The sequence below is a fragment of the Salmo salar genome, chromosome ssa12 (assembly GCF_905237065.1).
Source record: "Salmo salar chromosome ssa12, Ssal_v3.1, whole genome shotgun sequence".
NCBI classification, from domain to species: domain Eukaryota; kingdom Metazoa; phylum Chordata; class Actinopteri; order Salmoniformes; family Salmonidae; genus Salmo; species Salmo salar.
The window spans coordinates 30,746,611-30,759,000 of record NC_059453.1 but is presented as its reverse complement, the minus strand read 5'-3'; the positions used below and the strand labels follow the sequence as shown (position 1 = coordinate 30,759,000).

Below are 12,390 nucleotides of genomic sequence, written 5' to 3'. Positions count from 1 at the left end.
AACGATATGAATCTTGGAGAATGGATGTCATAGCATTTACATTCTATCATCTAATTTCAAATGACTTGTTTTCAAATCTAAATCTTTCCACCAAAACTTGGTTTCCAGCTCTACAGTTGACTCCACAAACACTTTCTCTACAGTATACAACTCTGAATCTAAAACTCTGAAATGTTCTTAATAGAGATAGAATTATATAATTTTGCTGACAACTTTCAACAATTCTACTATCAATATTTAAATGTTTTAGCCTAGTATTAAACTCAATACAAGTGAATGTCATAAATATATTCAAGATCATACTGACACATATGCATTCTCAAGACAATAGAATTGGCCTCATGTGCACAAGATGACAACTTATATGATAGTCAGATGTATAGGAGCATGCCAGATCAGATACATCAAGTTGAAAGACACAGAAAACAGAATGATGGTGTCAGCAAGTCAGAGCATCTTTATTGTATTCACAATGGGGTCTGTTGTTGGTGTCCCATTCAGATGTAGTAGAATATGTTGTTCTGGAGTTGTTAACCATAGAAATAGAATTACCAGAAAATAAATCCCCATTCAAGTCAATGTTCCATGATGGGTATCTGAGGGGCTTTAGCCATTCTAGAAAGAATAGTAGGATGGAATTCATATCTTAAACTAGAGTTAACCAGAACTGCCCTTAACAAATCAGACAGATAACGAAAATAGGGATTTTTCATCTGACGAAGACTTTGTATAAGTTGTAACGTTGTATTTTAGGTTGCATGAACAAAGCACTAATATTCCATGTGCTGGCCTTTCATTTCCTATACCCATTCTGGTGATTATATTTCTATGGGGTTAAACCGTTGCTTGCTGCAGTGCTCGCTGTGTGTGTGGGACCTTAAGAGGTATGTTTGGTTTCACTTGTGGAGACAACCTTGCCATCCACTAATTCCTCTGTGACGATCACCACCTTGCGTGTGGTGGAGGTGGAGGAGCTGGGGACGGAGCTGGAGGAACTGACAGCAGAGCTGAGGCCGGAGCTGGAGGAGCTGACGTGCGAGCTGGAAGAGCCGTAGCCGGATTACGAGGAGCTGAGGCTGTGAGGAAGGGAAACTCATGGTTAGCATAGTTAGCATCTATGATCATAATAAGTATGGTAACAACTTGACCTGCCTCTGTCTTCATTATGAATTTGAACACCATTGCTTAATACAGATGTCCGTGAAAGCCACCACCACCCCCTCCCATGACGAAACCGTAACCGCCACCGCCACTGCCACCCCTTCCCATGCCGAAACCTTAACCGCACCACCACAGGTTAGTCGAGGTAATTTGTAAAGTGACTATGCATAGATAATAAACAGCAAGTAGCAGAAGTATAAAAACAAAGGTGTAGGAGGCAGTGGGGGATGGGGGTCAATGTAAATAGTCCGGGTTCCCATTTGATTAATTGTTCAGCAGTCTTATGGCTTGGGGGTAGAAGCTGTTAAGGAGCCTTTTGGTCCAAGACTTGGTGCTCTGGTGTCGCTTGCCGAGAGAACAGTCTATGACTTCAGTTTCTTCAGTCTTTGACAATTTTGGGGCCTTCCTCTGACACCGCCTGGTATATACTGTAGGTCCTGGATGTCAGGAAGCTTGGCCCCAGTGATGTACTGGGCTATACGCACTACCCTCTGTAGCGCCTTACGGTCAGATGCTGAGCAGCTGCCATACCAGTCGGTGATGCAACCAGTCATCACCGCCTGTCCTTTTCCTTAAACTTAACAGTCCATTATTGCTTCATAGTGTTTGTGATTTTATGCATATACTCAGGTACCATTATATTAAGTTTCACTCAACTTTATGCATTTTCCATCCACTGTAGTTGTCTGCAGGTCCAACAAAAGTAGTTTTACTTCCCTTTCCAACTTTATAGCACCATGGGATGAGTCATTACTCCAGGCATCGTACCCCATGAAAAACCACCTCAGATGGGATTAATGATAGAACGTACTGTTCTTTTCCCTTAACACCATGGCAAGGAATTTGGCATCTGCAGCGTGCAAGAACAAGCTATTGCTTGTTTGCATATTTTCATATAACCAGAGCATGCTCCAGATGTTGCCATTTGAGTCCTATGTTCTGTATGTGGGAAAGTTGATTTGCATTTGGTTAAAGCCAAAGAGCATTGCAGAAGTTATGTTCTCATGTTAATGATTTGCAGTAGAATGGATTATTGTGACATTGGTGGAGATGTTGCACTATATACAGCTATTGCCTTTAAGTCAACACGGTCTAACTAGAATATGTAACAGAAAAGTTACATTTAACCTTTGTAGGTAAATTGTCACCATAGCTGACATATTATTAACACGTAAGTTGCAGTGACATCTCACTGGGCTCACCATGTCATTTCTGTAATGAACACGAGGGAGACAGAGAGCTGGTTTCAAGCGCAGGGCACAGCAGGTGTTTAATGTAAAGGACCATAGGAGGAGGCAGGTAGCTGGGTCGAGGGGCAGGCAGCAGGTCATACACAGAGGTCCAAAAGGGCAACAGTACAGGCAGGGAAAAGGCTAGTAACGTAGTCCGGGAGATCAGGCAATAGGTAGATAGAAATCCGATAGGCTAACGTACAGGCAAAAGGCGTCGTTAGTGAGGCAGGCAAAAACTATCATACATATGAGGATTAAATCACGCGAAAACCAGCGCTCCGAATAGATGTGTGTCCAAAAACAAACAATACTTCACAACGATTGGGTGCAAAGAACTGAACTAAACAGTGTGTGATAATGACATACAGGTGTGTGAATAGGTTATCAGAATTAGGGTGATTGGGATCTGGAGAGTGAGCTGCGTGCAGGGGATCTATGTGTTTGAGAGTGTGAGTTGGAAGCAGATGTTACAATTTCAACACGGACAATTGGGTGATATTTGGTTGAGATGTTGATCAATGAGATTATAACCTATATTCACCCATTCAAAAAGACAGACAAAAGTTTGTTGAATTCCCAAAGTGTTATCACTATGCTTTAAACCATCCAAAAACAATGGAACAACGTTGTCTGATTTTTCGTTTAGTTGTCATCTAAATGTGTTATAGCTGCACTTTCAACCGTTTAGCACAACGTTCAAATGGCAAAACAATGACAGAAATGTTGTGTGTTTGTACAACTCAATGTGCTGTCCCTGTGCTTCATCTAATAGCACAACCAAATGAGCTGATTTAGCATGACATCTATTGTTGGGTATGCTATTTCATGATAATAATTATGATAAAATGTAGTCTAGAGTAAATTGCACAGCCATGTCCCACTCTTATCCCTCCATTCCCCACTTTCTTTCGTACCCACATGTCTCTCAAACCCAGAGGAGTAAAATTAAAATAGTGTTTTTGCCTCTGGTCACAAAAGTTGAAGTTTGCATTAATCAAACATTTCTATCTCTATAACATCTCCTAAACTCTCCTGGTTTGTGTCGTGCATATATGCATCTCTCAACTATATAGAATAACATGTGCTATGACATGGCAGTGTGCAATGTACTCTCATGACCATACCTGCACTCTGCAGGCTTTTACAAACCCTCAGAAACTGGCATCTTGGTGCTGGCGTGGGATCGAGGATTGTGGGAGGTGGAAGGGGTTCATGTGGTCCATAATAGCCCTTTTCTTTTATACACTTCCTTGTCTTCACCATTAGCCTTTGCAACCTCGAAAATAAAATGTTCTGTCTGTATGTTGTATTTAATTATTGGTATTGATAATTACTATAATCACAGAAACCTGTATCTGGGATGTTTTTTCCCCTCAACACGTCTCCTTCTCCAGTAGGGGCGATAAAGTCCTAGACCACTGTTACTCTATCCACAAGCAAGCACACAAGGCCCTTCCTCGTCCCCACTTCGGCAAATCAGATCATGACTCTATACTCCTACTTCCTGTCTACAAGGTCAAACAGGAAATACCCGCTCCATAGAGGAATGGTCCCCCGAATCGGAGACTAAGCTACAAGACTGCTTTGCTAGCGCTGACTGGAATATTTTACGTTACTCAGCCGATATCATCGACAAGCTAACCATCTCCGTCAATGGTTTTATTAGGAAATATATCAGCGACGCTTCTTCCCCAATCAAAAGCCCTGATTTAACACAGAGTTTGGTGCTAAGCTAAAGGACAGGTTTAGCGCACAAAGGAATATCGCAGTCAACTCCAAGGCTATGGCTAAGGACACAAACAAGTACAAGAAGTCCTGCTACGATCTCCAGACAGCCATCAAACAAGCAAAAGGACAATATAGGAACACGCTGGAATCCTATTACCCAGACTCTGACACCCGCCGCATGTGGCAAGGGCTATAGTCCATTACGGATTACAAAGGAAGGCCCAGCCATGATCTTCCCAATGATGTCTCTCTACTAGAACAACTCAATGCATTTAATGCACGCTTCAACAAAAACAACACCGAGCCGTGCATGAGCGCACCCGCCGATTCCGAGCCCTGGGGGATCTCGCTAATCAGGTTAACACTCAGTATTCCAGGGCACGTTCTCAGTGCGTGCACAGAACAGCCATTAACAACCTCTCCTTGTCTCAGTCTCTAATCCCCACGTCTCAAGCTGACCCCCATCATTCCTGTTCCCAAGAACTCTAAGACTACCTGCCACAATGACTATCGCCCTGTAGGACTCACATCTGTAATCATGAAGTGTTTTGAAAGGCAGGTTATGGCACACATCAACTCCATTATTCCAGACATCCTAGACCCACTCCAATTTGCATACCGCTCCAACAGATCAACACATACTCAATTGCACTCCAAACTGCTCTCACCCACCAAGAGAAGAGGAATACCTATGTGAGAATGCTGTTCAATGACACCTCCCTCTGCAACTGGATCCTGAATTTCCCGATAGGCCGAACCAAGGTGGTGAGGGTGGGCAACATAACCTGACCATCAACATGGCGGCCCCAAAAGGGTGTGTGCTTAGTCCCTTCTTGTTCTCCATGTTCACCCACGACTGCTTGGCCACGCACGACTCCGACACCATCAAGTTTGCTGACGACACGACGGTGGTAGGCCTGATCACCGGTGACTATGAGACCGCTTACAGGGAGGAGGTCAGTGATCTGACAGTGTGGTGCCAAGACAACAACCTCTCCCTCAACATCAGTAAGACCAAGGAGCTGATCGTGGACAACATTAGAGAAGGGTGAGGACTCCCCCATCCACATCGATGGGGATGTAGTGGAGTGGGTCGAGAGCTTCAAGTTCCTCGGTGTCCAAATCACTAAGGACTTCAAATAGCCCACACACACAGTCGTGAAGAAGGCATGACAGCGCGTCTTCCTCCTCAGGACGTTGAAAAGATTTGGCATGGGCCCTCAAGTCCTCAAAAAGTTATATAGCTGCACCATTGAGAGCATCATGACTGGCTGCATCACTGATTGGTATGGCAACTGCACCACCCTCAATTTCATGGTGCCACAGAGGGTGGGGTGGACAGCCCAGAACATCCCTGGGGCCAAGCTCCCTACCATCCATGACTTCTATATCAGGCGGTGTGAAAGGAAGGCCCAGAAAAGACACCAGCCACCCAAGCCATAAACTGTTCTCACGGCAAGTGGTACCAGTACGTGACACCAACGGGCTCCTGAACAGCTTCTGTCCTCAGCCATAAAATGGCTAAATAGCTCATCTCAGTTACCCAGAAGCTTCTCGTAAAAGTTTGCCATTTCCTTTTTTTACTTTTGGAGGGAATTTCGTTAACAATTATGATTACCTTTGTGCAAAGGAAGGAAGCGAAGTTTCCTCCTTCGCCACATGGAAACTCTCGGCTAAAGTCCTCCCTTTAATTATTTTCACCAGTATTTATCTTGACTTTGTGGCTGTGGAATCTAGTGGAAACCGCTAATCATCCGCACACAGGGTTAAAATCACGGTACCAGTTTACGCACCGCCTTTGCCCCAATTCTGATTCATCCAAATAATCAATGATGAAAATGGAAAACCAGGAACCACTGCCGCTGGTAATCACATTATTCTACGTGAGCCTTGACAGATTCTCGCCATTTCATCTGTCCACAAAAATCTGTCGACGAGATATTACTAAATAGCTAACCAAATCACTACACGGCCTATCTGTACTGACCCTTTTTATGGATTTCTTTATTTTTGCACTTACTTTATGCACACTCGCAGGACTCTACACACTCACATTGATACTCCAACAAACACACATGCACACTCACACACACACACACACACACACACACACACACACACACACACACACACACACACACACACACACACACACACACACACACACACACACACATCTGCTAACCATGTGTGTGTGACAAATAACATTTGATTTGACACACACAAACACACACACACACACACACACACCTTAATTTTCTCACACACACAGAACACACACACACATTCATGCTGACTCTACACACATGCACACACACTCACACACACAATCATCATATACGCTGCTGCTACTCTGTTGATCAGACACAAGCAAAGAATGTACATGTTTGACAGGAATGAACATGCAGAACCCCCCCAGGAGAAAATGTATGAAGCATGAACTATGTAAAGTGACCTCTGCCTGTCCTCTCCCCTCCAAAAAGATGGCAGACCGCACAATCTGGTGGGCCATGATTATGTCCTAGCTAAATTCCCAAATCTGGCCCTCCAACCGTGATGACCATCTAATCATCCCAAGCTTTCTAATGGACTTTTTCACCCCCTCAGCTCTCCCCTGCAGCTATTCCCAGGTTGTTGCTATAAATAAGAATGAGTTCTCTTCTCAGTCAATTCACCTGGTAGAATAAAGGTTAAATAAAGCAATGGTGTACACCCACCTCTAAGTTTGGATTGCAGCTTGTGCCTACTGTGCAATCACCCATAAAGGGTGGCAGGTAGGCTAGCAGTTAGAGAGGGGAGCCAGCAACCGGGTTGCAAGATTGAATCCCGGGTCCGACGGGAAAAATCAGTCGGGAAGTGAGCTGGCAACCGGAGGATTACTGGTATCAAATCTTAGACATCATTGCCTGCTGTTGTGCCCTAGAGCAAGGCACTTAACCCCCCACAACAAAAGCTCCCCAGGCATCCAGTGTGGCAGCACCCCACACCTCTCCAAAAAATCTGTATGTGTGGGTCGGGTAAAAAGTTGAAGTCATTTCGGTTTGGACCTTGTGTGCAATTGACCAATAAAGTTCTTAATCTTAATCTTAAAAACAATATAAACTCTAACTGAAAGCAGATAAACAATATTTTGCAAAGTAAAGGAATACCTTTATTATTATTCCCCCTACTGGAATGTACTTTACACTGACATTCAGCTAGTGGCATGAAGTGTTCAGTTTTAGTTGGAATTTAGTTTGATTCTTTATATAAATAGAGCATGCAAAAGCTTGTTTGTGTGTAAACTAAGGTATACTGCTTCATTTTAGCCTCAACCTTTTGTAATTCATAACTTATTATCTGTTTGTTTGTGGCTGTCACACGGAGCAGAGTACAGCAGTGCAACGTTGTCGCCACTGTCACTCACCAGATTCACCTGTAACTCAACCCCTGTCCATTGGCATTACGTAACTGGTTCTTCCAGACATACAATGTAGAAACAAACAGACGCCCTTTTCTTGAACAAATATGTCATGAAGAAGACATTCTATAGCAATATTCTCTAGAACACAATCTAGTGATATTATGGCTTTTACAACCAATGCTAAATCAGAAATGTGCAGTCAGTTTGTCAGTCCGCATTGACATGTTCACACAAAGAAGGAGCCAGGGCAATGCAATCAGTTTAGATAAAAGCAATTCATCTGAATGCATGAATTACTATATTGGATGAAGGCAGAAGACACATTTCAGTTGAATGCATTCAGTTGTGCAACTGACTAGGTATCCCCCTTTCCCTTTCCCTTACATGTGGTCTGCATCTTGATTTATGGCTGTGCACCACTGTGAGTAGAGCACTCTACTTTTCAAGCCTTGTATGAGTTTCTCAAGTCTCCCACAGTCATATCTGTCAACACTAACCCTCTAACTCCACTGTGTGGTCTCACTTGTTTCAGAGATATTAATGCTTTATCATAGACTGACTATATGAATCTGTGAGTATGGATGTCATAGCAGATACATTTTGTGCTCTCATTTCATATGACTTGATTTCAATTTTACATCTTTCCACCAAAACATGGTGTCCAGCATTAGAGTTGACTTCAATTAGAGTTGATTTCAATTTTACATCTTTCCACCAAAACATGGTGTCCAGCATTAGAGTTGACTCCACAAACACTCTCCATACAGTATATAACTCTGAATCTAATGCTTGAAAAACTGAGTTTGATTAATAGAGATATAATTTTGTTGACAACTTGCATTCAAGTTTCTACTGTCAGCATTTCTAAAAATATTGGCAAGTATTAAACTCAGTACAAGTGAATGTCATAAATATATTCAAGATCATACTGACACACATACTTTCTCAAGACAATAGAATTTGCCTCATGTGCACAAGATGACAACCTATATGATAGTCAGATGTATAGGAGCATGCCAGATCAGATACATCAAGTTGAAAGACACAGAAAACAGACTGATTGATCTGTCCAGTCAACATTCCACATTGGTCTTCCACATTGATCTGTCCAGTCATCTGCATCCTCATGGCCAGCAGCTCCTTTGGAGAAACACATAGTGGTGAGTTTAAAGGACTAAGACATGACTGACCACTGCCTGATGGTAACAACTTGACCTGCCTCTGTCTTCATTATGAATTTGAACACCATTGCTTAGCACAGATGTGCTTGAAAGCCACCACCACCCCCTCCCATGACGAAACCGTAACCGCCACCGCAGCTGCCACCCCTTCCCATGCCGAAACCTTAACCACACCACCACAGGTTAGTCGAGGTAATTTGTAAAGTGACTATGCATAGATAATAAACAGCAAGTAGTAGCAGTATAAAAACTAAGGTGTAGGATGCAGTGGGGGATGGGGGTCAATGTAAATAGTCCGGGTTGCCATTTGATTAATTGTTCAGCAGTCTTATGGCTTGGGGGTAGAAGCTGTTAAGGAGCCTTTTGGTCCAAGACTTGGTGCTCTGGTGTCGCTTGCCGAGAGAACAGTCTATGACTTCAGTTTCTTCAGTCTTTGACAATTTTGGGGCCTTCCTCTGACACCGCCTGGTATATACTGTAGGTCCTGGATGTCAGGATGCTTGGCCCCAGTGATGTACTGGGCTATACGCACTACCCTCTGTAGCGCCTTACGGTCAGATGCTGAGCAGTTGCCATACCAGGCGGTGATGCAACCAGTCATCACCGCCTGTCCTTTTCCTTGAACTTAACAGTCCATTGTTGCTTCATAGTGTTTGTAATACAAGGTACCATTATATTAAGTTTCACTCAACTTTATGCATTTTCCATCCACTGTAATTGTCTGCAGGTCCAACAAAAGTAGTTTTCCTTCCCTTTCCAACTTTATAGCACCATGGGAGGAGTCATTACTCCAGGCATCGTACCCCATGAAAAATCACCTCATATGGGATTAATGATAGAACGTACTGTTCTTTTGCCTTAACACCTTGGCAAGGAATTTGGCATCTGCAGCGTGCAAGAACAAGCTATTGCTTGTTTGCATATTTCCATATAACCAGAGCATGCTCCAGATGTTGCCATTTGAGTCCTATGTTCTGTATGTGGGAAAGTTGATTTGCATTTGGTTAAAGCCAAAGAGCATTGCAGAAGTTATGTTCTCATGTTAATGATTTGCAGTAGAATGGATTATTGTGACATTGGTGGAGATGTTGCACTCTATACAGCTATTGCCTTTAAGTCAACACGGTCTAACTAGAATATGTAACAGAAAAGTTACATTTAACCTTTGTAGGTAAATTGTCACCATAGCTGACATATTATTAACACGTAAGTTGCAGTGACATCTCACTGGGCTCACCATGTCATTTCTGTAATGAACACGAGGGAGACAGAGAGCTGGTTTCAAGCGCAGGGCACAGCAGGTGTTTAATGTAAAGGACCATAGGAGGAGGCAGGTAGCTGGGTCCAGGGGCAGGCAGCAGGTCATACACAGGGGGTCCAAAAAGGCAACGTACAGGCAGGGAAAAGAGATCAGGAAATAGGTAGATAACAGGAAATCCGATAGGCTAAAGTACAGGCAAAAGGCTTCGTTAGTGAGGCAGGCAAAAACTATCATACATAGGAGGATTAAATCACACGAAAACCAGCGCTCCGAATAGAAGTGTGTCCAAAAACAAACAATACTTCACAACGATTGGGTGCAAAGAACTGAACTAAACAGTGTGTGATAATGACACAGGTGTGTGAATAGGTTATCAGAATTAGGGTGATTGGAATCTGGAGAGTGAGCTGCGTGCAGGGGATCTATGTGTTTGTGAGTGTGAGTTGGAAGCAGACGTTACAATTTCAACATGGACAATTGGGTGACATTTGGTTGAGATGTTGATCAATGAGATTATAACCTATATTCACCCATTCAAAAAGACAGACAAAAGTTTGTTGAATTCCCAAAGTGTTATCACTATGCTTTAAACCATCCAAAAACAATGGAACAACGTTGTCTGATTTCTCGTTTAGTTGTCACCTAAATGTGTTATAGCTGCACTTTCAACCGTTTAGCACCACGTTCAAATGGCGAAACAATGACAGAAATGTTGTGTGTTTGTACAACTCAATGTGCTGTCACTGTGCTTCATCTAATAGCACAACCAAATGAGCTGATTTAGCATGTGTCACGTCCTGACCAATATTTAGGTATTATTTGTATTATATTTGGTCAGGACGTGGCAGAGGTATATTTGTTTTGTATTGTGGGGTTTTGTGTGTGGTGTAGTGGGGTGTGTTAGTTTTGGTATAGGTTCTAGGTTTGTTTTTCTACGTGTAGTTTTAGGTGCTGGACTCTCAATTGGAGGCAGGTGTTTCTAGTTGCCTCTGATTGGGAGTCCTATAAGTAGGTGTGTGTTTGTTTGGTAGGTTGTGGGTAGTTGTATTTTGCACTGCGTTTAGTCTGCCTGTAAAACTGTCACTAGTCTTTATTCGTTTTCTTGTTTTTTCTCCGTGTTCTCTTTATTAAATTAAAATATAAGATGAGCATTCACATCCCGGCTGCGTTTTGGTCTGTACAACCCAACGAACTCTGTGACAGAACTACCCACCACAACAGGACCAAGCAGCGGAGGAATTCTGGCGAGGACTGGGGAACACGGCTGGTAAGGGAGCCCGAGAGGCAGCCCCAATAAAACATTTTGGGGGGGGCACATGGGCAGTTTGGCAGGGCGAGGATGGATCCCCAGGCCAGCTCCCCGTACCATGTTTAGGCAGAGACAAACTGGACAGGTCCCGTGCTTTGGGGTGATGGGTACAGGGGCGAGGCCGAGCATTTTTAGGCCAGTACGCGCAGTACCAGCGCCCCGCATGTGCCAGGGGAAAGTGGGCATCCAGCCATTAGGGGTGATGCCAGTCCTGCGCTCAAGACCGCCAGTGCGCCTCTACGGTCCAGTGTTTCATACTACACGCACGAGCCTTGAGGTGCGTCAGCCCAGTCTGACTCGGCCTGTTCCCGCTCCCCGCACTAGCCCTAAGGTGCGTGTGCCCAGACTGGCACATCCTGTACCAGCCCCACGCATCAGGCATCTAGTGCGTCAGCCCAGCCTCACCAGTCTGGTGCTGCCAGAGCCGCCCGCCAGTCAGGAGCTGCCAGAGCCGCCCGCCAGTCGGGAGCTGCCAGAGCCGCCCGCCAGTCAAGAGCTGCCAGAGCCGCCCGCCAGTCAGGAGCCGTCAGAGCTGCCAGAGTGGCCCGTCTGCCCGGAGCTGCCAGAGTGGCCCGTCTGCCCGGAGCTGCCAGAGTGGCCCGTCTGCCCGGAGCTGCCAGAGTGGCCCGTCTGCCCGGAGCTGCCAGAGTGGCCCGTCTGCCCGGAGCTGCCAGAGTGGCCCGTCTGCCCGGATCTGCCAGAGTGGCCCGCCGCGCCGGATCTGCCAGAGTGGCCCGCCGCGCCGGATCTGCCAGAGTGGCCCGCCGCGCCGGATCTGCCAGAGTGGCCCGCCGCGCCGGATCTGAAAGAGTGGCCCGCCTGTCCGGAGCTGCCAGAGTGGCCCGCCTGTCCGGAGTCTGCCTGTGACCCGGAACCGAAGGGGTCTGTTTGTGACCTGGAACAGAAGGGGTTTACCTGTGACCCGGAACCACGGGGGTCGGCCTGCGACCCGGGACTGAGGGAATCTGCCTGTGACCCGGAACCAAGGGGGTCGGCCAGCGATCCGGGACTGAGGGAATTTGCCTGTGACCCAGAACCGGGTGAGTCTGGCTACGATCCCAAAATATAATTAATTAACTGTGAATGTAATGAGTCTGCCTACAGCCCGGGACCGA

General features: G+C 45.1%; 1 long non-coding RNA gene across 1 annotated transcript; it reads right to left on the bottom strand.

Moving 5' to 3' along the window:
* Positions 1 to 431: 431 nt before the first annotated feature.
* Positions 432 to 7,102, bottom strand: LOC123725470 (uncharacterized). Its single transcript, XR_006757961.1, has 2 exons — positions 6,839 to 7,102; positions 432 to 1,076 (listed from the first exon to the last, which is right to left on the bottom strand). It is a non-coding gene; the product is annotated as an uncharacterized lncRNA (long non-coding RNA).
* Between the last annotated feature and the right edge of the window lie 5,288 nt (positions 7,103 to 12,390).